Here is a 24,912-nt window from a genome sequence, read left to right as displayed (position 1 = left end):
AATCTTCAATGGCCTTATTATGCCGAGCTATCTTGCGCCTTAGGTTACGATTCCACCGCTGCCCCTTAAGTCTCCTTTCCATTCGTTCCTTTGCCTCCCACATGCGGAGAAGACGACTATCCACTAAATCCGGAGCGTTAGCGTCATCGAAATATTCAGCTGCTGCCTTGACGTCGGACTTTAGTTGTGCAACCCACGTGTCGAAGTCGGTTATTTTTCCTTCATTGTCGCCTGTCCTGTTGTCCCGAAATTTGTCCCATTCCACTATCGCCGGCTTTGCACGACGTTTGGGGCCGGGGCCACCCCAAGTTTAAGCGCGATTATGTAGTGATCGCTACCGAAGTTCATGTCCGTGTTGTTCCACTGGGGACTGAGGGTGCGCCTAGATAGTGTGAGGTCGGGGGATGTATCGACGCTAACCCTGTTCCCAATTCGTGTCGAACAGGTAGGATCTGTATGTATAGTGCACCCTAGGTCTTGTATATTCTCCCACAACTGCCTCCCTTTAGGGCAAGGTGTACAGTATCCCCACGCAGGGTGTCTTGCATTGAAATCTCCCATAATCACTAACTCATGTTCCCCGCTGACTTGCTCTGCTTTTCGGAGCAAAGTCCTGAATCTGGCCTTGCGCTGCCTCGGTGAGCTGTAAATATTGAGGAGGAAGATACTGGTCCTAGGACTGGTTCCCAGGATAATCTCCACAAAAACATTTTCTAACTCTGGCGATGCGAGGTCGTGTTGTACTGCTGCCATATTTCTCTTAACTAAAGTTGTCACTGCCGCCCGCTCCCCCTTATCGCTGTGGAATGCTTGGTATCCCGAAAGTTTAGTAGGGCCCCCAATTTCCTGAAGTGTTAATGCGAGAGGCGCATGTTCTATCGTTGTGAGGAACTGCTGCAGCACCGGCCCTTTCCTTCGGAATCCGCGACAGTTCCGCTGCCATATCTCATACTTAGCCTTGCAAGCCCTGTTTACTCGCAAGGGTCTGTTCGATGTTCTGCTGCCAGGCGTTGATACCTAGCAGCTCGTTCCGGAGTACTTGAGACTCCTCAGCTTGTTTTTGCACTGCCCCCGCAAGCGTCTGGAGTTGGGAGGTGATTTGATTTATTTAGGGAGGCGGCCATCGAATCTAGCGCCCCCTCAGTTCGGGTCACCCTTTCTTCTACTGACTTTTCCTCGGAGGGATCCTCGCGTGCCTTCCGTTTTGCAGGTGGAGGGTTTGCCGTGTCAGTGATCATGCTATCCTCTTTAGCATTCTGCGTATTGGGCCTGATATTGAGATTAGCGGCTGTGCCAGATCTGGACTGCCCTTGCTGTTGCAGATTTTGAATTTGAACTCGAAGGGAATCTACTACCCCATTAAGAATTTGTAGCATGCTTCTAAGCTGTCTATTTTCATCTCTTAGTTTTGCCAATTCCTTCTGGGAGACCATATCTGCGAAACTCACCCCCTGCTACTCCTGGCTGCCGCTCCGCCGCCAGGCGTCCGCCGGGTCCCGTAAGCTGGAACATTCCACCAGTTCCGTCTTCTTGCCGTCTAGCCGGGGAAAGGATTCGTCCCTGCCCTCGAACTCTCGCCCTTGCTTGCTTTTTGATCTGCTGCGCCGACCCGTCGGAGGTTGGTCTTGAGCTTGCGGCTGTTGATGTTGCTGCTGTTGCTGTTGAGTCAGCTTGTCCCATGCCTTCTTCTTAACGTGATGCGGGGTGCGATACATTTTCTTGCACTTCTAGTCTCCGAGAATATGGTCTTTCCCACAGAGCATGCACTTTGGCTCACAGCGATGCTCCTGTGGCGGGAACTCCATGCCGCACCCCCTGCATCTTATGTTTTCGGGGTCCGGGCAGACATCTGAACGGTGTCCTAGTCCCCCGCATGATTCACAAACTTCATATTTCTTGCGATAAAGTTGGCACTTCAGAAGCATGCCTCCATAGAAGATCCATCGGGGCACCTCCGCTTGCTCGAAGAGCATAAGCACCGTCTTGGAGTCTTTTCCAAGCCCCCGGGCTCACTACTCGAGGATTGTTGAGGCAATTCAACATGTCCAAGATGTACTCCACGGAGTGGTATAGAGGTATGCCATGTATTACGTCTTTCCCACAATGTTCAGGAGACGCTAAGTAGGCAAATGTGTCGATGCGAATTTTTCCGCAGGGGAGGTGGGTAATTTTTGAATACTTTGCCATCTTCTCTTTTTGGCTGGTGCACACCATAATCGAGTTTAGCTTGTGGTTGAGCACAACGACATCGTCCTTATTTTTGAACGGATCGAGTCCTGCCGCCATCTTCACCGCGTCTATCGCGGTCACTTCTCCACCCTGTAGCAATTTTGTCAGGCCGCCTCTCGGCCGCAGAATGATGTTGTACGTGCACGGCGGGAAATGCGTACGTGGCGTCTCTATTGATTGGCGTGCTAAGCGTCTGCCTTCCTTCGTCGTAGATGTATCCTTCGTGTCTCATTTTCCTTCGTCTGTCTACGCCTCCGCGATCTCGAGTGGTAGCGCCTTCGACTTCCTCACGGTGAACCATGAGCCTTGTATCATATCCCCGGGGCTTATATTCTCTCCATCAACGATCTCCATGTTTGTCATTTCCTTAGAGTCTGCCCTACTTCCCGCGCCGTGCCGTAGACGTGGTCAGTGAAGACGAGAAACCGAAAAATCGGCGGGAAACAAAGTTTACTTGCCGAAACAGGACACTTCGCGTGGTCCTTGTAGCTTTCTTGGTTCCCTGACGAAGAATCTTGTGGGTAGCTGGTCAATTTCCGCGACAGGTGGCAAAAATTCAGAGCCCATGAAAACTGTGTCCGCACTCGGCGGCCACTCGCAGCGCCCTCATCGCGATGAAAGGAATCATAGCGACGTTTCTGGGAGCTCTGGGAGGCTGCGAGTCGGTTGCGAGCAACAACGCGGGCAGCATCAGCTCGGGCTATGGCGTCACCAGCATATGAGCTGGCAGTGCCGACAGACGGGAGCAGGCTCTCAAAAGGAAGCAGAGGTTCACGGCCGTATAAAAGATAGAAGGGGGAGTAGCCGATAGTGTCGTGAGGTGACGAATTGTATGCAAATGTCACAAATGGCAGCGTTATGTCCCAGTCGCAGTGGTCATCAGAAACGTATATCGAAAACATGTCAGTCATTGTCCGGTGAAGGCGTGCGGTAAGCCCCTTCGTCTGTGGATGGTAGGCAGTCGTCAAAGAATGACGAGCGTTGCACAACCGTAGGATCTTGTCGACTATACGAGCAAGAAAGCAACCGCCACGGTCGGTGAGCAGTTGGCGGGGAGCTCCGTGGACGAGTATAACGTCGTTGAGGAGGAAAGCAGCGACATCAGTTGCACAACTGGATGGTATTTCTCGTGTGACCGCGTAGCGTATGGTGTAATCAGTGACCACCGCAATTCATTTATTCCCAGATGCGGACCGTTGAAAAGGCCCTAGAAGATCCAGACCCACTCGAGAAAAGGGGTCTATGGCGATGTCGATCAGCTGCAGAAGTCCAGCTGGTAAAACTGATGGCTTCTTCCGGCGTTGACAGCGGTCATAAGCAGCTACGTAGCTGCGGACTGCGCGATATAGGCCTGGCCAAAAGAACCGACGGCGCACACTGCCGTATGTGCGAGAGACGCCTAGATGACCGGCTGTGGGAACGTCGTGAAACTGTTCAAGGACGGCTGTGCGTAGGTGCTGAGGGACTACTAGTAGAAGGTCGGGGCCATCAGGTCGCATATTGTGCCGGTATAAGGTGCCGTCGTGGAGCACAAATAAACGAAGGAAAGGGTCATGGCGATCGGCGCTGAGGCGATTGATAATTTCTCGAAGCTGAGGGTCCTGGCGTTGCTCACGGCGAACGTTGGAAAAATCAGAAATACAGAGCACGCAAGTGTCATTGTCACATTCAGGTTGACTTGACGGGTCGACTGGATGACGGGACAGGCAATCGGCGTCTCGATGCAACTGGCCAGACTTATGAACTACTGAAAAATTGTACTCCTGAAAGCGCAAGGCCCGACGTCCAAGGCGGCCAGTAGGGTTTTTGAGTGTAGAAAGCCAACACAGTGCGTGGTGATCAGTGACTACTGTGAATGGTCGCCCATACAAGTAAGGGCGGAACTTTGTAATGGCCCAAACTAGGGCTAAGCTCTCACGTTCAGTGATGGAATAATTTTCTTCGGCCGCAGAGAGGAGTCGGCTGGCATAGACGATGACGCGAGGTAAACCTAGCTGACGTTGTGCGAGAACGGCACCAATTCCATGACCACTTGCATCGGTGAGTACTTCTGTGGGCGCTGACGGATTGAAGTGAGCCAACACTGGCGGACCGGTGAGACTAATGTAACAATATATTAAAATTTTATTTGAAATTATTTAATACTTCTTAGTGTCTGATACTTGTAAAATACTTAGGATTGGTTTTAGGATGTTTTGATGAAAATTGACGTTGGTGCACTTTCTTAAAATTCGGATTAAAGTTGTCCATTTTTTTTGTTTCTTGAATTTGGGCCGATTTCAATATAACACGAAGAAAGCATGGACAAATTTAACCCTTTATACCTCATAGGGAAACCCGTGTCCCACCTTAATGGTTTTAGAAAAAACATGGTAGCGAAAATCTGAAGTCAACTGGAACGTCAAGTACTATTTGTGCCATCTATGAATAGATCAGTTAACTATATCCTAGTTTATATTCGCCACACAAGGTGGCGTAGACAGTCCAACAAGCGCTCAAATGTGCCGCTTTTTTCGAGGTGTGAAGTTTCTTTCTCGGTGATTTTCGGACTTCCGTATGATCCTTCCCAAATGGCTGGTAAGACTTATTTTCCATTCCCCGTGGTTATGTATGTGTCTAGATTGTGTCACTACAAGCATTTCGGTTTGCATACAGCGAACCATGATTTATTTTTGAAAATCTGATACAGCACGTGTTATTGTTTGCTTCACGTTTACTCCCTAGTACCTGTACTTGCTTGAAAAAATCCGATCTATTCATTTTTACCTTAAATAAGAAAACCCTTACTGCTGAAGAGGCTTTAGAAGTATTTTTCAGCCTCCCGGAAGACTACGGTAGTGATTCTTTCACTGATTCCTCAAGCGACGAATTCAATGTGCCGTCCTCATCAGCCCTTGTGCCGATCGAAACATCAGAAAGAGATAGCAATGACGAGCCAGGGCCTAAAATCCGTAAAACATGTCGAAAAAAGAAAAAACAAGGGAAGAAAGTGCTTGATAAAGGCATCAATAATGATCCTACATCAGATGAAAATGAAGAACCTCAATCAACAGGGTGGATTGCAGGATTGCCGACCGACATTCCTGACATCAATGAAAAGCCGCCGACATTTTCTGTAAACTTGAATCCGCAAAGCAGAGCATTCACCTTGTATTTTGATGAAGAAGTATGGCAGATGATAGTTAGAGACAAATCGTTATGCAAGCCAACAAGGATCACTTCCCAAAAGCATCTGGAACAAGGAGGAGGTGCCGCTGGTGCTCCACAAAGCGATCGGAGGTGCGCACAAAGTTCCTCTGTGCCGGTTGCAATGTGTCATTATGTGTCCAGTGTTTCTCGCCTTTCCATCCAGGCAAATGAGCGCTTTTTGAACGAAACCTTCCAACAAATGACAGCATCTCATGCTCAGCGGGACATCTCATGTCCCACCCTGCTTTATACCCCTATCCGTACAGTGGGACATAGGTTGTCCCACCTTCTGTGCTTTATTAGAATCAAGTAGAATCTTGCAAGTTGCTTCAAGCTTCTTTTCTTGAGTTGAATAAACACATCTTCCTTTAAAAAACAATATTGCTTTTGTGGTTTGCTCGCGCCCTATAAAGGGTTAAAACTTCAAATTATTGCTGGGATAAAAAAACAAGGCCTGGGTACTATAAACAAAAAGGTTCAATGAGAACGCTTTATTGAGCAGTGCCTAAATGGAGGGCTGAATATTGGGAGTTTTCAGGGCAAGTGCTCAGTTTTATATTTATTTTCATACCTTTACTCAATATATTGCAGCACATTTTGGTCTGCAATGTTTCTTAGCTGCTCAAGATTCTTGAGAGCGATTTTAATAAAAATAGAGGTGATTTTGTTTTTCTTTTCAAACTGGAATCGAAGTTGCTCCCTTTCATCATCATCATCATCAGCCTGACTCTACCCACTGCAGGACGAAGGCCTCTCCTACATTTCTCCACTTTACCCGGCTCTGTGCTAGCTGCATCCTCTTGACCCCTGCGAACTTCTTAATCTCATCCGCTCACCTAACTTTCTGCCGCCCCCTGTTACGCTTTCCTTCCCTTGGAATCCAGTTTATTACCCTCAGCGACCATCCGTTATCCTCTCTTCGCACTGCATGTCCTGCCCATGTCCATTTCTTCTTAATTTCCACTAGAATGTCGGTAACTTGAGTTATTTCTCTGACCCACTGTGCATGCTTCCTATCTCTTAATGTTACCTCTACCATTTTTCGTTCCATAGCCTTCTGGGTTGTCCTCAACTTAAGTAGAACTCTCTTGGTTAGCCCCCACGTTTCAGCCCCATAGGTGAGTACGGGCAAGATGCAACTGTTGTATACTTTCCTCTTGAGCGATACCGGCAAGCTGCTAGTCATAATCTGCGAGTGCTTGCCAAATGCGCTCCATCCCAATCATATTCTTCTTGTTATTTCCTTTTCATGGTCCGGATCTACGGTTACTACCTGTCCTAAGTAGACATATTCGCCTACTACTTCCAGTACTTCGCTACCTAATGTAAACTGCTGTTCCTTCCCGAGGCTGTTGAACATTACCTCAGTCTTCTGCATATTGAGTTTCAAGCCTACCTTTCTACTTTTCCTGTCTAGGTCATCAATCATTGTTTGCACTTCATCCCCCGAGTTGCTTAGCAAGGCAATGTCATCAGCAAATCGCATATTACTGAGGTATTCTCCATCTACCCTTATCCCTAACTGCTGCTATTCCAAGTCTCTGAATACTTCCTCTAAGCAAGCTGTGAATAGTACTGGGGAGATTGTGTCTCCTTGCCTAACACCTTTCTTTATGGGAATTTTGTTACTTTCTTTATGCAGAACTATGGTTGCTGTGCAGCCACTATATATATCTTCCAGCACTTTCATGTACGGCTTGTCTACCCCCTGATTTCGCAATGCCTGCATCACCACCGAGGTTTCAACTGAGTCAAATGCTTTTTCGTAATCAATGAATGCTATGTATAAGGGCTCACTTCTACTTGCTTTCAAATTTCGGGCGATTTTGATGCGTTTTTACCTGATTCGTTAGCAACCTAGAGCTTCAAGTGTTGGTTTAAATTAAGTAAACAACCAGCATAATTGAGAAACAAATGTTTTAGTGCAAACAATGTAAGCATCGTGCCATTATGTAAGGTTGAAAATTAACATTTTTGCAGCGCGCCGCTCCTGAAGCAAATTTTTCGATTTTTACTAAAGAAATTGCAGCAACAAAACGGGTTTCCAATGCGTAATTCCGTATCCTCAACGGTAGGGTCCCAGTTACAAACACAGGATTCGAACATATATTTTATTTGGTAGGTGCGAATGGTAAGTAATGTTATTTCATTGCGCCACTCAGGCAAGGAGTACGGCAAGCTTTAAATGCGCTCTTATTCATTTTTACAATATTTCTGCTATCTGTCGCCAGGTGACGCTGCTCAGAGGACCCAACTAGACCCAACTAAGGCTCCTTTATTTTTTAAAGGTAGCGACAGGTCTTGATGCAGCCGCCCCTCCCTCCGATAGGCCGGTTGACTGCACGTGACCTCTTCGCCACCAATCTCCGCCCAGAGGGTCCAGCGGTGCTCGCTGTGCCGCTGAAATGCACTGCGATCTGCGCTTGTCAGCGTGATATTGGCCGATTAGTTAAGCAAAATGTCCTGCACACACCTCTATTGCATTTTTAGGAGTGTATATGCAGTACTTAAAGGGCCACTGTCCAGGGAAGGACCTTTTAGGCGAAGGAGCCCAGTGTTTCGATCAGGTACCGGAGATAGTCTGTGCAAAAAGCTACAGTGACACGCGCGCCTCAAAACACCGAAAATGCAAATCAAAGCTCTCTCATGCTCTCCTTCGGGAAGCCAGCTTCCCCGTTTCCTGCGCTGGCCCGTCGAGCCACAGTAATGACGTACGACCCGCGAACGACGTCCATTGGTCCGTCTCGCTGTCTGAGGGTGAAGAATGGGTGTCTACCCCTCGCTTTGCGCTTTTCCCTCGCCACGGCCCGACTGAGTTCAGAGGCGCGCGCTCCCTCGCCCGTTTTCTTTTTTTTTTTTTTTTTCGCGCAGGCGGAGTGTCACGCCCCACCTCCCGCCAAACGCGGAGGAGGAAGGGGAATTTGTCTTGCGGAGGCTAGACGACCGGGTAGGAGAGTGAAAAACCTTTGCGAGGGAACGGAAGGAGAGAAACAGGACAGAATCTGGTAACTGGGGTGGCTGTAAATGCGTTATCAGCTACTCTTTTCAAAAACATTTCGCGGCCTTGCGTTCTGGGGGCGAAGCCTCACAGTCACCTGGGAAGAAAATATTTTCGACCGGAGGGTGGACAGTTGGTCTTTAATGCTTAAGCTAACGCAAGAATTACATCTCTGATCTCAAATTTTGAAGCGCACGCGTGACATGCAGCTGCACCGGGCTGCTGTGCTTTCGGCTGCCGGAACCGTGCGGAAGACGCGAAAAAGTCATTTTCCATTCCTCCCGGTGACGATAATAGCAACGGAAGGAAGCTATGGTCTCACAGGATCGGGCGTAAGATTTTCATGGCCGCAGAAAGCACCCGACTATGAGAAATGATTTCTGTCTGCTTAAAAAGCCGTTCGCTTGCCCGGGATGACCTTTGTTTGGGCATATGCTATTTCATCAGCAAAATATCAAGGACGCTATGACTATGCAGCCATTACTTGTACTCTGGATGTCTAGTGAAAACTCACTGCCGTTTCGCGCCCCCTTACTTTCTCTGAACAGATCTGAACTGCAATATAACGCGTGGAATTAGTGGTGTCAAAATGCTCAGAATGAAAAAGAAATGCGTGATAATGGTCATTATGAAAATGTATTCCGAACAATTGATTAGTTAATTGATATAAATGGAAAATGAAACATTGGAAAAAGAGGGTGCGAATGTGTTAAATTGTTCGAAATGGAAAGTTAATATTTGCCTATGCAAAATATCGGTATATAAAAGTAAAAAAAAAACAACAAAAAACAAAAATGTGTACAATAAAAAGTGTAAAAGCACCCGTGTGTGTGAAACGCTACTGAGCTATTCTTTTAACGGAGGAGTCTCGCGGCGTTGCACGGAATGCAAACGCTGAACGCGCATAGGGACTCGTCAAGTTTCAAGAGGCGGCATCCAAGATTACTGGTGACATTATTGCCCGGTAGGCTATAAGGAAACGAATATAAAGCAAATAAAGAATAGAAAAGTGAGAAAACATCCGTGAGCGTTGTAACGCATCATACCCGGGTTTTTTTTTTTTTTTTGTAGTTTGAAGATATACATGCGCTGGCAATGCACAGCTGCAGAGAAACTAACTTTTTCTCCAAAATAAAGCTATTGAAATACTGTCTAAATGAAATAAACTCGAGCCAAAAAAGTGTGTAAAACGGAGTATATTCGAACGATTACAAACGCAATGACGCCCTAATTGCATTAGAGCTCTATGCACTACGACGTTCCCAAACGTTGCAGAAAACTCGCAGTCGACTTATGTTTTTAGTAAGGAACCGAGCTCAATACGCTTACTGAAATATTGTTTCTACTTTAAGTTCGCTACTAATTTCAAAGCATAATTAATTAACAGTTTCCTGACCGCTGTACTGAGGCGAACGGTCAGAAGAATGAGCTGGCTCGTTTAACGCACGCGTTTTTTTTTTTTTTTTTTGCGTTTATGCTGCACACGCATGTTTAAGTTGTTACTCCTGTCTTTTGAAGCTTTTTGAGCACGATAGGACACAAATCTGTTGAATTAAACAGTTTATGTGCGCACCGAGCACGGCTTCGTGAGTACGCGGTATGCGGTATGCACGAAAGTGCGGCGCGTCGTCTGCTAGCGCTGCCCCGTGGACCCCTCGAGAGGGCGCTCGTGTAGTTGTCGCTACCTTTAAAAAAAATGGAGCCTTAGACCCAACCGTTGAGAGAACGGAATCACGCTTCACCTCACCCCTAATATTTTTTATCTTCTCACCTTGGCATCGGGACGATGTTTCTTTATCGCACGTGCCTAGCACCGCGCGGCCGCAGTGCTTGGTGCCGACGACGACGAAGCGGTCGTTTGCTCGAGAGGCGCGCTGGTGCTCGACACTGTCGTCGGAGCTAGAAGCCGACCTTAAGCCTGGTTCACATGCAAGCGAAAACGCAAGCGATTTCTGCCGCGGCGAGGCAAAAAACTGTTCTGAGCTGTCGCGGCGGCTCGAGCGGCGAGAGCGACGTAGTTCCGACTCGTTGGAAATTTTTCGCTCTTGTCGCTGCCGCTCGCCGCTCAGTTCGCTCAATCGCTTGCATGTGAACCAGCCTTTACTCTCGGGTCTTACCTTCACGGTACCGTGTACCTTCACGGCTCCCTGAGGCTTGAGTCGCGACAATATTGTTACGGGGAAATGGGTTTATATTTACAAAATATATGGGGAATGCATGAAAGCTACGTACAGTAAATCTCAAGCACAGTCTCAGTAAAGCTTGTTCCAGAACGAGTCTATGCGCAACCACTCCGTCCTCGTCTTTAAGATGCGTAACCGTCCACTTCGTCCTTCTCTTTCGCATGCGCAGCACCCAGCGCATATAATTGACGTAACAGCTTACCCCGGGACAGATGAAGCTCGTCCTCGAGCGAGTCAAGCAGATTAGGAGTAGCAGCGTTTCAGTCGTGCCACATGAGCCAGCTGAGTCCTCCGCGAGCATCGATTTGTCGATGTTACTTTAGCGATAACGTAAGTTACTTCACTTAAACGACTTAAACAACGAACGGTCAGGCGTATTGCCACAAGAACTTCTGGTACAGTTCGCGGAGTCGCAATGGCGTTCAAAGCCAAACTAAATCTCCGGGTTCATAGGATACTGCAGCATGAGCCGCATCATACCGAACCTTCGTGCGGTCTTGGGAGGCAATAGTTCGCAAACGAGCAAGACGACGCGCTTCTTCAGCAAGACAAAGATGTTGCGACACGGATGCGTCATCGTACACCAAGAATAGAAGAATGGTGTCCAGGAAGGTTGATGGTGAGTGCGCGTAAAGAAGGAAAAAAGGAGAATATCCGGTCACTTCATGCTTAGCTTTGTTATAACCTTGAGTTACAAAGGGCAAGGTGGCGTCCCAGTTCTTGTGATTTAATGCTACGTACATTGACACCGTGATAATGAGAGTCCGGTTTAGACGCTCGGTAAGGCCGCTTGTCTGAGGGTGGTAGGGAGTAGAATGACGATATTTGGAGCCACAGAGCCGTAAAAGTTCTTCCACGATATCTGCAGTGAACTGCTGACCGCGATCACGGATGATCACTCGGGGGGTGCCGCGGCGAAGGACGATTTGGTGTAATAAAATGTTCGGCACATCGTTTGCTTTGGGAGAAACGAGTGCAGACGTCTCCACATATCGGATCAAATACGCAATAGCTACTACAATCCAGCGACGGCCATCAGACGATTTGAGATAAGGACCAATCAGATCAATCCCAATTTTCTCGAAAGGCGCCCTGGGGGCTTACAGGTTAAAGAAGGCTAGCAGGTGAAGTGGTGCTTCGTTTGAGGCGTTGGCAAGAGATACAACTTGCTACATAGCGTTTCGTTGTCGTGTACAACCTTGGCCAATGAAATCGTTGTCAGACCCTCGCGAGAGTGCGGGCAAAACCAAGATGACCTGAAGTGATGCCGTCATACATCGCATGTTGGACAGCATTGCGAAGAGAAGCCGGGACAACCAGAGAAGACGGGCACCATCAGTTGAGTAGTTCTTTTTGAGGACTAGACCATCTTGAATAACAAAAGGCGTAGATGCTGAATTGCGCGCCTTATCAAACAACGGAGTAAGTTCACGGTCTTAACATTGCTCTTGCCAGAACTGTACGTTGTCTGGTATATGTTTCGCTCACAGGCGCCAGGCAGTCGTCCAGGTCATCTTCACCGACTGCCGTGCATGGAAGAGGAAATCGGGACAGTCAGCGGCGTGGCGGCGACCACTCGTATAGGACACAGAAAAGTCATATTCTTGTAGACGTAATGCCCAGCGACTAATCGACCGGCGGGGTGGCGCAGGCCAACAAGCTAACACAGGGAGTGCTGATCGGTAATTACGTTGAAGTGACGGCCGTACAAATATGGGCGGAACTTGGTAACGGCGAAGTTGAAAGAGAGGCATTCCATTTCTGTCACTGTGTATTTGCGTTCTGCTTTCGTTAAAGTGCGGCTTGCGTATGCGATGACATGCTGGGCGCCGTTCTGGAGCTGGATGAGAACCACACCAACGCCCACGCTGCTCTCATCGGCGTGAATCTCGGTGGTAGCAGCCGGACCGAAATGGCTTAAAACCAGATGTGAGTAGAAACTGCAGCTGTCGGAACGATGACTCGATCCCAAGGACCAAACAAACACAGCAGCTTTTTGCAGGAGGGAAGTGAGCAGATGGGCAATTTGGGCGAATCCTAAAATGAAACGGCTGAAATATGAACATAGCCCCAGAAAGCTTCTCAAATGTTTTAAGTTTCGAGGTTTTACAAAGTCTCGCACAGCAGCAATCTTTTGGTAGTTGGGCCGAATACCTTCCTGATCCACTAAACGTCGAAGCACAAAGGCCTGCCGTTCACCGAAGTGAAACTTTTTAGACTTCAAAATTAGTCCGGCGTTTCGGATGCAGTTCAGCACAAGACTAAGTCGCTGATTATGCTCCCGAAATGTCCTTTCATAGATGATGACTTCCTCTAGGTAGCACATGCATACCTCCCATTTTAAACCACGCAGAATTGTGTTCATAAATCGCTCGAATGTCGCTGGTAAATTGCACAGTCCAAAGGGTATCACGTTAAATTCATTAAGTCCGTTATATGTCACAAAGGCTGTCATTTCTCGGTACGACGGATGCATCGGGATCTGCCAATAGCCCGACCGAAGATCTACTGAGGAGAAATAGGAAGCGGATTGAAGATAATCTAAGGTATCGTCGATGCGTGGAAGAGGATAAACGTCCTATTTTGTAACCGTTTAACCGACGATAGTCTACACAAAATCTCCACAAGTTGTCCTTCTTCACCAAGATGACGGGGGCTGCCCAAGGACGGGAGGACTCCCATATAACACCTTTCTTCAACATGTCCTGGACTTGTTCGTTAATTGTTCTGCGCTCGACTGGCGATACTCGGTAGGGCTTCTGTCTGATAGGGATCGCATCACCAGTGTGGATCTTGCGTGACATACGTGATCGTGGCGGAACAGAAAACTCGGCGTCTTGAGCAAAGTAAAACACAGAGGCGTAAGTAGCCAGAACTTCACATAACTCTCTCTGGTCGGATGACGAAAGCAATTTGTTTATTATCCGGGTTATATTCGCGCTGTAATCAGAATCCACGCGATGGTGCGGATGAGGAGATACAGACAGAATAGAAAGGACCTCGTAGCTGTCCAATTTAGCCAACCTGAGGCCGGATGGTAAACAAACGGGTTCTGACGAAATGTTTACAGTCTACACGAGCGCACAACCATCTACCATTTACGGCACTGGTAACTTTTTCTTCACGGCATTGTTCACGTCAGCTTCAACAAACACACGAGTTGGTGCCTGCTCATTCGGCAGAGCTGTGAAACGGCACAAACATTGCAGCCATAGAAGGTAACAGTATACCTTTGGAGACATAAAATGCGCCATCTCAAGAGCTAGGTGTCTCGTCTACAAAAGCAGACAGAATATTGCGGCGCAGAGAAATTTCGCCGGCTGTGCAATCGACCGTGCTCCACAATCGCGCAGAAAATTAATACCGAGAATAACTACGCGTGTGGCTCTTGCTAAAACTACAAATTCAACTCGGAACGTTTCCCTAGCAATGACCACTGACTGGCAGCAGAGACCCATTGATTGATGAACTTTATTGGGGAAAATTGGGGTAGTGGGTTAGGAAAGAGCAGTAATAGGCAGTCCTCTGTCCAGAAGTTCGTTGGCCTCAGCAGCGGCTCCGGCCCGCTGCACCAGCATGAGCTGATGCTGCGCGTCCGAGTCGGTTAGAAGGTCCTCCCACTGCTCAGGACTAGGGCTATCTATTTTAGGCATTATGGGGCTTGCCCTACATCCTCATTTTGTGTGGTATAGTGTCTCCGCACAAGCACATTCGCTTTTGTATTGTGTTGGCCATATCTTGTGGTATTGGATACGTGTTTGTAGGCGCCTAAGTGTAATGGCTTGTTCTCGGCTTAGTGTGTCATGTGGAAATGTGTACTTTCTACGCCTCTCCCTACACGCTCGTATTCTTTCCCCGTATTTTTCTGGTGTTGTGAAAGGCTCTATCGATTGCTCCGCCTCCCGGCTAGTGAAACCTCGGACGACGGCATCTAATGTTACCCTCCACTCCAGCGTCAGGGACCCAAACAATCGGCTGTTGCCGACTTGGGTCTGTTCCTTCTGATCGGCCGGCTATGAACATGTTTGCTATGCGATGAATCCTGCTGATTTAGAAGGCTCGACAGGTGGCTTGCGAGTCCGAGATTATCCAGTAACTGTGTTGTCTTCGGTTTGTTTCCGAGATTGCTAGGGCTACTGCCACCTCTTCCGCTGTGCAGATGCATTTGGTTCGTATACTTGTTCCGGGCTGCGTTTCGATGGAGGCGAAACGAAGAGGCGTCCGTCTGCTGTGCAATTTCAGCGCACGTTAAGATCCCCAGGTGTTCGAAATTACTCCGTAGCCCTTCCACTTTCACTTCCGCCTTCCTCCCTTCCCTTACGGCGCGGTTGAGGTGTCCGCAGAAAAAAGTGAGACAGTTACCGTGTCTTTCCCTTCCTATAAAACAATCTATATGAGCTTGCCTCGTGATTCAATGACCGCGGCTGCGGTCGCCTCTCTGCCTTTGTACCTCGCTGCGTCGACGTACATCACAAAGTGTTTTGTGTTCAGTTGTTTGTCAAGGGTTCTGGCTCTGGCATTCCTTCTGCCATTATGATTGACAGAGTCCATATTTCTGGGCAGTGGTCTGTCCGTGAAAGTGTCCCTCATGTCTGGTGCGATGTTTGTGGTTTCTGCGCTATTGTCATATTTAAGGGTATAATCGAGTTTCGTAAGGAGAGCATGGTCTCTCTTGTGTCTGTTTAAGTTTTTTGATCTCCGGCGTCCAGCATAGCTTCACTATGTTCTTCGAAGGTACAGTGCATACCCAAATCGTCAAACGTGCTGTTAGAGGCGTATGGCGGCAATCCTAGAGCCAGTTTGTATGCCTTCCTGATTAGCACGTTTATCTTCCTCCTTTCCGTCTTGATTGTTTGAAGATACGGGAGACTGTAGGTGAGGCGTGGTAGACGAGGGCTGTCACTACACGTATTGCGTCTTCTTTCTTGATCCCCCTTCGTGGCCGAGTGGTTTGGGCGCCCGTCTCGGCTGCGGGAGGTGGTCAGTTCGAAACCCGCCGCCGGACACCCATTGGTAAAATTGGGTACAAGCGTCCCCCGGCCCAGCGCCCGGCTCTTTCAGGAGTGTGCGTTTGGAAGAGGCTTTGCTAACCCTACTGTGCTCCTTCGAGGGCTTAAAGTTTCGAACAACTAATGGCCTGCAAAGGCCGGGCTGATAGAAAAAAGGGCCACATACTGGGCCCTTTTCCAATGGCGGAACTTATCACTGCCACATCGGAGCAGCTGTTTGAGACCTATGACCCCTTTCCCAAACATTTCACCCCAAATATCCGAGCACCAGGCCGGGCGAAAGCTTGTACCCATTGAAAAGCCGGTGGGTGCCCGGCGGCAATAGAGATCGAACCTGGTACCTACCGAACACGAGGCGGATGCTCCACCACAAGGCCACGCTTCGGTGCCATTAGTTCGAAACTTTAAAGGTCCACGGAAACGGCCCCCAAGAAACCACTGATAAACGTGTTCAGTGTGTAGAACAGATCCTTTTGAGCATTAACGCAAAGTATAACTCCTTGGAACAAAGCCAGCGATTTATTATTAATTTTTAAAAACAGCGTTTTTTGAAATTCGCGGGCACAGGAAATGTCGCTTGGCGGTGTCGCATGGAACTTTTCCCAGTCCCGTGACGTCACGGGTCGATTGACTGGCAAGGCTTGCTAGAAGCTGCCATTCGCTGCGGTCACTGCAATCATGACGTCACGGACACACTTCCGGTAGCTGCGAAAGTCGTCTGCTCGTGCGCTGCTCGAACTCTGTGCGGGCTGTTACACAGCTCGCCGCCCTTATCGGTTAGGTGGCCATTGCCCATTAAGTGCAACAACCGAAGCGACGCAGGGATCGGCAGAACGAAGCTGCATTTACAAATATCTTATTCATATAACATGGTTTCAGGAGTATCGGAGTGTCGTCCGACGAGGCGTCAACAGCACGGTCAAGCACCGCACGATGGCAGCACCTCCTCGACCGCCATAAACACCGCCGCTGTGGCTCCTCCTCCCGCATACCGTTCGTGAACGACACGGCGGATCGTTAGCACCGATGTCCGAAATAAAGCGTGCTAAAATTTGTTGGCGTCTGGAATACTGAGCCGAATATCAAGTACGAAGCCCTCGTGAGGATCGCTGATCAGCAGCAAATTGCTGGTAAGAGCGTTAGCCGTGATACAAGCTAGTTTCTGCTCAAGCCAGCTGCCGCTGGTGCATTTCGGCTGATCCGATCTGCTCGTATACTAGCTCTGCGATTAATGCGTCGGCAGAGTTAATCCTATAATTATTTTACTATGGCAGGATAGGAATCACTATAAGGCAGTTTCATAAGTAGACGATTTACGACAGCGTTGATTATGTTCCAAAGCGTCCACCGCCGCGGCTTCGAAGCGAAACAATGTAGGCCTAGCGACAACTAGGGACGGTCACGCACGGCGCCGGCGTTCGCCGCGCTCGCACGTTCCACCCCCGCGGTAATTGTGTAACGTACCTCAGCCTGCTCGCGGCATACCGCGCTGCAAGCGTTGCAAACTCGTGTACTTTCATAGCTAAGGCCACGTATTTTTTGACGTTCTGCCCAGCAACAAGCTGTTCAAACGATACTGTACACTCTTAAAAAAAAGTTAGTAAAAAGTTAGTGACTGCAAGCAAAAAGTTAGTAACGGCTGAAGTTACTAACGTATTGATTGCAATTGCTAACTTCTAGAACCGTTACTAACGTTCTAGTCGAGCGAAAAGTTAGTAACTGCAACGATTGCTAACCTCTTGATTCCCGTTGCTAACTTCTTGGTAAGTTCTTGGACCGTTACTAACATTTTACTACTGTCTCTGTTACTACCTCGTGTGCCCAAGTTAGTAACTGAAACATCCCTTTATACTTGTAATTTTTTAGGCGTTTATAGGTGCCATTTTTAAATATAAGAGCGAAACTTTCGTGCAGCCTGTGCAGATGGATAGTACAGCAAGGCGGCCAGAGCTTGAAGACTAAGTAAAATTAGCTAGGCAACCTTTTTAGTTTCATTTTGAGAGGGAAATATATCGTGAAGCTGAAGGCCGTAAGCATAAAAGTTGAGCACAGTTTTAAAACTTTCGCAATGATTACGCATTTCAAAAAATTTAACCTCAGCCATAGGCATTTAAGAGCTCGTTAGTTGGATTCCCGCCTTGCAGATTTATAAGAGGACGTCGCTGCACGGACGCTGAAGTATTGTCGCTGAAGTCACGTTAATTGCTTCGGTGTCATGAAATAGGCAAGCGTATTACGTATTTTCTGCATCCAAGTGCTTTTGACACCATTTTAAACATGTGGAATGCGGGACACAAGCTTATAACGAGCTCTGAAATGCGTACATGTTATCCAAATTTTTCTAACTGCGTTGCCAATCAAGAAAAACATAGAAGTCGACTCAGCGTCTATGTTGAAAGCCTTCAATTGTGAAATATTATCATGCATCCATTTATATGTAGTTTGCTGTGTAAGTGTCCAATCACTAAGTTCTATCACGCACGTGTCCATCTAGCTGTGCACATGATTAGGCCGCACCGATTCTACTCTGTCAGATTTCAAACTAATGTTCTGTAAACATAAATAAAAAAATAACCATCCTGTATATCGCACCTCAGAGGAACTTGATAGGGTAATGCTTTGTTGATGAAGCAGTAAACACTTTTTGCGTAACATTCACGAACTCCAATCCCCTATTCACCTTTTTCTGAAAACGGAACAAGGAAAATAAATGAAAAGTAGGGCTAGGTGTTACATTTATAAATAATATACAATATAAATGCCAACAAGCTGAGCAAATAAGGCAGAGTAAATATGTCAAGCGAGCAAAACTATCAAGTCGAAAAGGATCGAGGACTTATAAAATTCACATGTGTTTACTTTCACGCGGCCACAGGGCCATTGCATAGACCTCGGAAACAGAGGAGGCGACGCCGCAGCGCGCGTAAGGCAACACCGCGAGGGAAGGGCTCTTTGTTCGTGGCGTTCACGGCAGTGGTTTTTTGAAGCGAGCGATCGGCGCCGGCTGCTCTCGTTTCGGACGAGGCGTCTCGTCTTCACCTCAATGAAACCCGCCGGCGGTGCGTTCCCACGATATGCTGTGCAATGGCTATGTATGACCTTCGCCATCGACTCGGCTTCCATCCCTCCTCGTCATCGTTGGCAGAAACGTCACGAACAGCAGCTTGCCGAAAGTGGCCAGAGTGAGGTGGCATGAGGAAAATGACTGTCCTACGTAGTAGCATGTATACGTTTTTTTTTTTTTTAAATAAAAGCGTATCATTCGCGAGAGAATAATTTTTGATTCCTTCTAGTTTCAATTGGTAACCGTCGAAAACTTGGGTACTGTTCTGGAACTTAGTATTCCCCATGCTTGCGGATGACCAGTTTTCGGCAACTTGTCGCTGCGCTTTAAAAACATGTCACAGCAGCAACATGTTTTCATTTTCCTGCAATGCCTGCCTTAGAGCTGCAGCTAGCTTCTCCGATATGCCTGGTCGGTTGGCAGCTGAGTTGAAAAAGGAAAATTTAAACCTTGCTTACAGCGAACGAAAAAATATTACTACTGTCAGTTTGATGCATTTAGAGGACGCTGAGGTATAAATCTGTGCGATGCATTAGTCAGACACTTCGCTTCCGTTTTCTGTGCAAAAGTCTTTCACATGGTGCACCATGTCCAGACTCAAAATATTTGATGCATGTTTGAGCCCCGAAAAATACCTGTCAACCCCAAGGCAGGCTGAAATCAGGCAGCTATCAGCAGCGGCGCGCCGGCTCCTGTTGCCATGCCTGCTCCACTTCCCCTGCATACACCAAATTGGCCGGTGGACGGCGGTGGTGGCGCTGATAGCGCCGTCGGTTGAGGCTCCTGGCGGGTGCACGATTGTGTTACGTTACGTCGGGGCACAGTCGCGCGGGAAGCCGCCTGTTGCCCGTTTCCCGTGCGTGCGTGTTTGTAAAGCATGTTGTGGGCGTTTGATCAGAACATTATCCACGTGTTAGAATGATTACGGAACTCCGTTCATTCGAATACCATTGTTTAAAGAGCGCAAAAAGATAATCAGTGTTAAAGAACAAACGCAAGCCGATGTTGCGGATGCTTTGAAGAACACGGATTTTGGTCATGCCTTGGTGAGAGGACGGATGGAGGTAAGTGATTTCCGAACCTAAAATGTGCAATGTGGACTGCCGCCTGAATAGGGTACCTTTATCAGAGTGACAGGCAGCGATCGGCGATGTTTGATACGCGTATCCGTTGATGCCCTGCCTGATCTAGCCTCGATCAGAATGGCAGATGAAAGCGTGGGTTTCTTACATGTTTTTCAGTAAAAAGTAAGACTTACAGACTTACATGAGCATTTTCAAGCATTCAGAAATACTTGTCTAAAGGGATAAATATCGAAAGCAATTCTGCGGCAATTCGGCTATGTTCATCCCAGGGCATTCCAACTTGATGTATTTCCGTGAACACTGCATTTTTCCTTTGTGAATAGCTTACACAGAAAGAAAATGCTCAGCTTAGATTGTTTTTGCCTTGGCTTACCTTGCATAGGGTTGTTTCGCACAATCACTGTGGTTCTGACTAATGCGATTGGGCCAGTAGTGCAGTGCAAACAACTTCGTCGCGTATGTCTAGTATCAGAAAAGATGCAACGTAATTCAAAGAAACGTTTGTTAGGCTTGCACTTTTTGTGTAGATGTAGATTTTTCAGCCCTGCAGATCTTCATTTTGGTGTTTCTTTTCAGACTACAAATCTCCCGCGAGACACAGCAATTCTGCATGATGAACTGACCGTTAATGGACACGTGTAGTTCATGAAAAAAGAGGTCAAGCGGTCCTCTCCTCATAAGGCGAAGCTATCCGATTCGATGAAACAGACTAGTGCATCAAGGAGACAGTGGATGAAAGACACGTAGCCATCAACAGCCGAAGTTATCGAAAAGTACCTTACTCTATCGAATGCGGAAATGGTGAGCAGGATGCTACATTTATTCTTTTTCCGAATTCTTTCTTGCATGAATGCACATTGTCCTCATTCATGGTACAGGTGAAGAACCCCACCTATGTTCTTTAACAGAAAAACACGACGGTTTGAAGCCGGCTGGGCTCCTTCTTCATGTCGTGATTCTGATCAAGGCGCAGCTCGACTTTTTAAGCCGTTGTGTTGACGACCTTCGCGCCAATGGTCGTAAACCACGGATGTGCGAAGAGGGAAGGGTCTGGCAACCAGCATCGAACGCCTCCTCTCTCGCCCGAAGGACCACCACCCTAAAGAAAATATTCAAAGCATGGTCTACAAAACTCCTGCTCGGTCTGCCCGGCTTCATATGTAGGGGAAACGAAAAACTTCGAGGAAAGCATGAAGCAACACAGAGCGGACGTTTGACAAATGCATAGTCAGCCAGTGCAGTGTCCGAACACTGCAACAGATGCGATCACAAAATCGGCTTCAACAGAACGGTTATAAAAGACAATGACACTAATATCCGCAGGAGGCTTTTACCTGAGTCGTGGCATATTCAGCAAACAACGGGGAATGTTAATCGCTCTCTGGGGATCCTTCCTTCTTCATACATCTATGGTTTGCGGCCATTAACACGGAGGGGGTCAATGCAAGGGCTTAAAAAACCAAGCTGCGCCTCGCCCGGAGTCACACCAAGAATAAGCCAAGTCCGCTTCGAAACTTCGTGTTTTTCTGTTAAAGAACTTTGTTGGGGTTATTCACCTTTACCTTACGGTAAGTTTCTCAGCCAGACAGACTTCTGTCAGATGTTTTCTTTTATGTCTCGATTTATGTTTTAACATTATCGATAAAAATATTGAATTTAGTAATGAAGTGTAAATTTTTCTCATTCAAGCTTTATGAGGAGTTCTCCGCAATGACAGGCATAAATTTGGTACCAAAGTTGTTGGCACTTATAAATCACTACGGAGCGCGGTGTTTGGAGCTGGCCAAGGGTCGACGGTGTGCCAAAGAAACAGTCTCCGAGATAGAAGCACATCTCGAAAAATTGGAAGGAGGCACAAAAAGTGTATGTATAACTTTTCCATGTTCATAGTCTTGCTCAGTGCTATAACAGAATTTTGGTTGACCGATTGCTTCGCGGTTGATGTTCTACGCATATTGCCGATGCTTCTGAAGGAGCAGCCCAGATTTCTGAAAGGGCCGGCAAGTGTACTGCTTTAATTTTCCTTCGGTAGTTTAAAAGTGGCACTAATTTTGACTCATGGTATTGGCGCAGGACACCTACCCCGCTTTTTCTTTGGAGTCTTCGCAGCTGCATGAAGCCAAAGAAATCGTCGCCACTTTTGAGGCACTCAATGTGGATGCCATTGACCTTATAGACGGTATTGCAGCTGTTATAGAAATATATTGGATTTTCGATATTAAGTACAGCAGCCACAACAAGAACACATTTGCTGTTTTATAACATTTTTGTGGCCTTCGAACATCAACCAGGACCCCGTTAGTACTGCGCACCATATCATGCATTGAAGAGGGCTTGAAGAAGACTGCATAATGTAGATTTTGAGGGAAAATAAAAGTTCAGTCCGTTTTGCACTATTTGACTATATTTTTTCCTGGCTTTTAAACAGTGCAAATTTTAGTTCCTGATCAACATCCAGGAACCAAACTACTGGCCCACTGTTCTTATGACAATGAGCATTATTTGATGAGAGTTGATTGGAGTCTCTTGTATAAAAGAAGGCAACTTTTTTTAATTTTTCAGTTTGCGTGATGTGAAAACACCTTCTGTAGATACCACATCAATGACATTTAAGCTAGGGCTATAGAAGAGTGGAAATTTCCCTTTTTTGTTTAGAATATCACAGCGGAAATGCGGATATTTAGCAAAAATGTCATGAATAATTTTTTTACGTGTAACAATAATACGCGTGTAGTGATTACAAAATAGAAGCCCGGGATTAGATGAAATATTTTATGCGAACAAAATTTATATGTACAGCCGTTTGAGATGCATCTGCTCAGAAGTGTGCGCATAAATATATTCGTAAGCATGCTGCATTTCTCCAGCTGTGCGAAATAGAGCAAAACATTTGCTCCACGCCGAGTGCAAAGCACCCAATATGAATCAATTGTAGTTATAAGTATGGCTTGGTACAAAATGTGCATCAGCAGAATTGTTTGTGCATATTAATGGGCTACAATTATGTGACTCTGGGTTAAATTCAAAATGTAATACTGATTTTACCGATTTGTTAAACATATTCGTTGTTCTTATTACTTGCAGAGCAAAAAGGTGTCTTCCCTTTCTATGTAATTCAGCTCAAGAGGCAGTTTTGATGTGAGCAGCAGGAATTTTAAAAGTTTTATATGTATACATATTACTAGCTCAATTAGTTACTGCCCTTTTAGCAACTGCAGTTAGTAACGGCAGGGTTAGTAACTTTTACTAACCCGTTACTAACTGCACTTACTAACTCAATGGGTTGCTACCCTATTAGTAACTGAAGTTAGCAACAGGAAGGTTAGTAACAGTTACTAACCTTCCCATTGCTAACTGCATTTACTAACAAGGTAGTAACATATGTGACAAGCAGTTGCTACCCTAAAGTTAGTAAAAATACTACCTTTTTTCTAAGAGTGTAGGCAAGACAAGGCTTCAGTACGCAGTCGCTGCGCTGTCGGCCGTAATCGAAGACGGCACCATAATCTATACATCGATCTTTAAACGTGATACAGTGGGCAAATGAATAACTTTGTGAAGCAGACCCGCTCGTACGTTTCGCGCACTCGGGCGCCGACGAGTAGCATTCCGTCAACAGACGCCGTCATAACCTCGGTTAACACCGCTAACCTAGGTCGTCAAGCTCGGTTCGCGGTTACCGCGGTTAGTGGTGCTACCATGGTTTGGTCCGCCGTGTAACATAGGATAACCACGGGTTCGCGGTTACACTAACCGTCGCTGCGCGAACTGGCGAACTCCTCAGGCGTGTGCGAGCGAGGACGGGTTGGCGCGAGTACTCCAGCGAGCGAGCGCGCGGCAACCGGAAGTTCGTCGAAGTGACGTATGTCTGGGCGGAGCTTTGAACTTGCTTGTATTCTGTTTTTTATGGCTCCCTTCGGCGTACGAGTTGAGAGGGAAAATTGGAAGGGTCATTTTTAATCGCCGATATCTCTGGTGTTGCAGAAGCTAGATCGAAAATTTTTGTGGGAGAATGATGGGTGGTTCAATAACTATCAGTGTTATGGCGTTGTTTACCCTTCTTTGTGACCCCTTTCAGGGGACCTTTAAGCCCTCGAAGGAGCACAGCAGGGTTATCAGAGCCTCTTCCAAACGCACACCCCTGAAAGAGCCGAGCGCCATGCCGGGGGACGCTTGTACCCAATTTTACCAATGGGTGTCCGGCGGCGGGTTTCGAACTGGCCACCTCCCGCAGCCGAGACGGGCGCCCAAACCACTTGGCCACGACTTCTTTTGTTTGTTACCCTGCTTATCATTCTAGAGATTTGGTTGGTCACAGTGCTAAGAGATTTGATCGTGTGATCCCGCCTGCCTCCTTCTTGTAACCACAGACCTAGTATTCTCATTTTGTCTGTCTGACGAATCGGGTGTCTGTTCATGATTAGCTCGATGTCCAGTGGTTTCTACCTGATAGAGTGTAATCTTATGTATTATGTTTTCTCCGGAGAGCACTGCATTACGCTTGAACGAGTGAAATCCTCAAGTTCTTGCGCAGCGAGTTGTAACCGTTCTTCTTTTTCCCCGGTGGACTCCTTCTGGGTCAATAGTGTTGCATCGTCTGCATAGATTGCATGTTCTATGTGTTCTTTGTTCCTGAGTCTTCTCGCTCTCCCTATCATGGCAATGTTAAACAGTATTGCAGATATAACTGATCTTTATGGTGTGCCCTTTTTGGGGTTCTTTCTCGTTTCTGACCGTATGTTACTAATCCCAATGGCGGCTGTTCTGTCCGTTAGGAACGCCTTGACATACTCGAAGGTCTTTTTTCCACAATTTGTTGCCAAGAGTTCCCTGAGTATCGCTTCGTGGCTAATGCCAAATGCGCCCTTCAAATCTATGGCCAGTATGATGGTCTCATTTCTTGCCGTTATTCTGTTTATGACAGTCTCCTTTAGCTGCAGTAGGACGTCCTGTGTAGAGAGCCTGGGCCTGAAGCCGAACATCGTGCCCGGAAACAGGTCATTGTCTTCTAGATAGTTACTCTGTGTTGTCTTAATAACTTTTTCATAAAGCTTCCCCACGCTAGAGGTCAGCGAAATGGGTCGGAGATTATCCAGGTTAGATGGTTTGCCTGGTTTGGGGATCATTTAATATCCGCGTGTCTCCGTTCCTCGGG

The 24,912-nt window shown here is 47.2% G+C and overlaps 1 long non-coding RNA gene across 1 annotated transcript in view; it reads left to right on the top strand.

Moving 5' to 3' along the window:
- Nucleotides 1-22,134, top strand: part of LOC146192384 (uncharacterized) — an 81,022-nt gene extending 58,888 nt beyond the window's left edge. The window contains exons 3-5 of the long non-coding RNA XR_014706400.1: nt 20,334-20,558; nt 21,447-21,620; nt 21,831-22,134. This is a non-coding gene — a long non-coding RNA (uncharacterized LOC146192384). The remainder of the gene's footprint in view (nt 1-20,333; nt 20,559-21,446; nt 21,621-21,830) is intronic.
- Nucleotides 22,135-24,912: the final 2,778 nt, after the last annotated feature.

Source organism: Amblyomma maculatum, chromosome 4 (assembly GCF_055883805.1).
Source record: "Amblyomma maculatum isolate TAMU_Amacu chromosome 4, ASM5588380v1, whole genome shotgun sequence".
In the NCBI taxonomy this organism is placed as follows: Eukaryota; Metazoa; Arthropoda; class Arachnida; order Ixodida; family Ixodidae; genus Amblyomma; species Amblyomma maculatum.
Note: the sequence above shows the minus strand (reverse complement) of the source record. Positions and strands in the feature narration are given on the sequence as shown.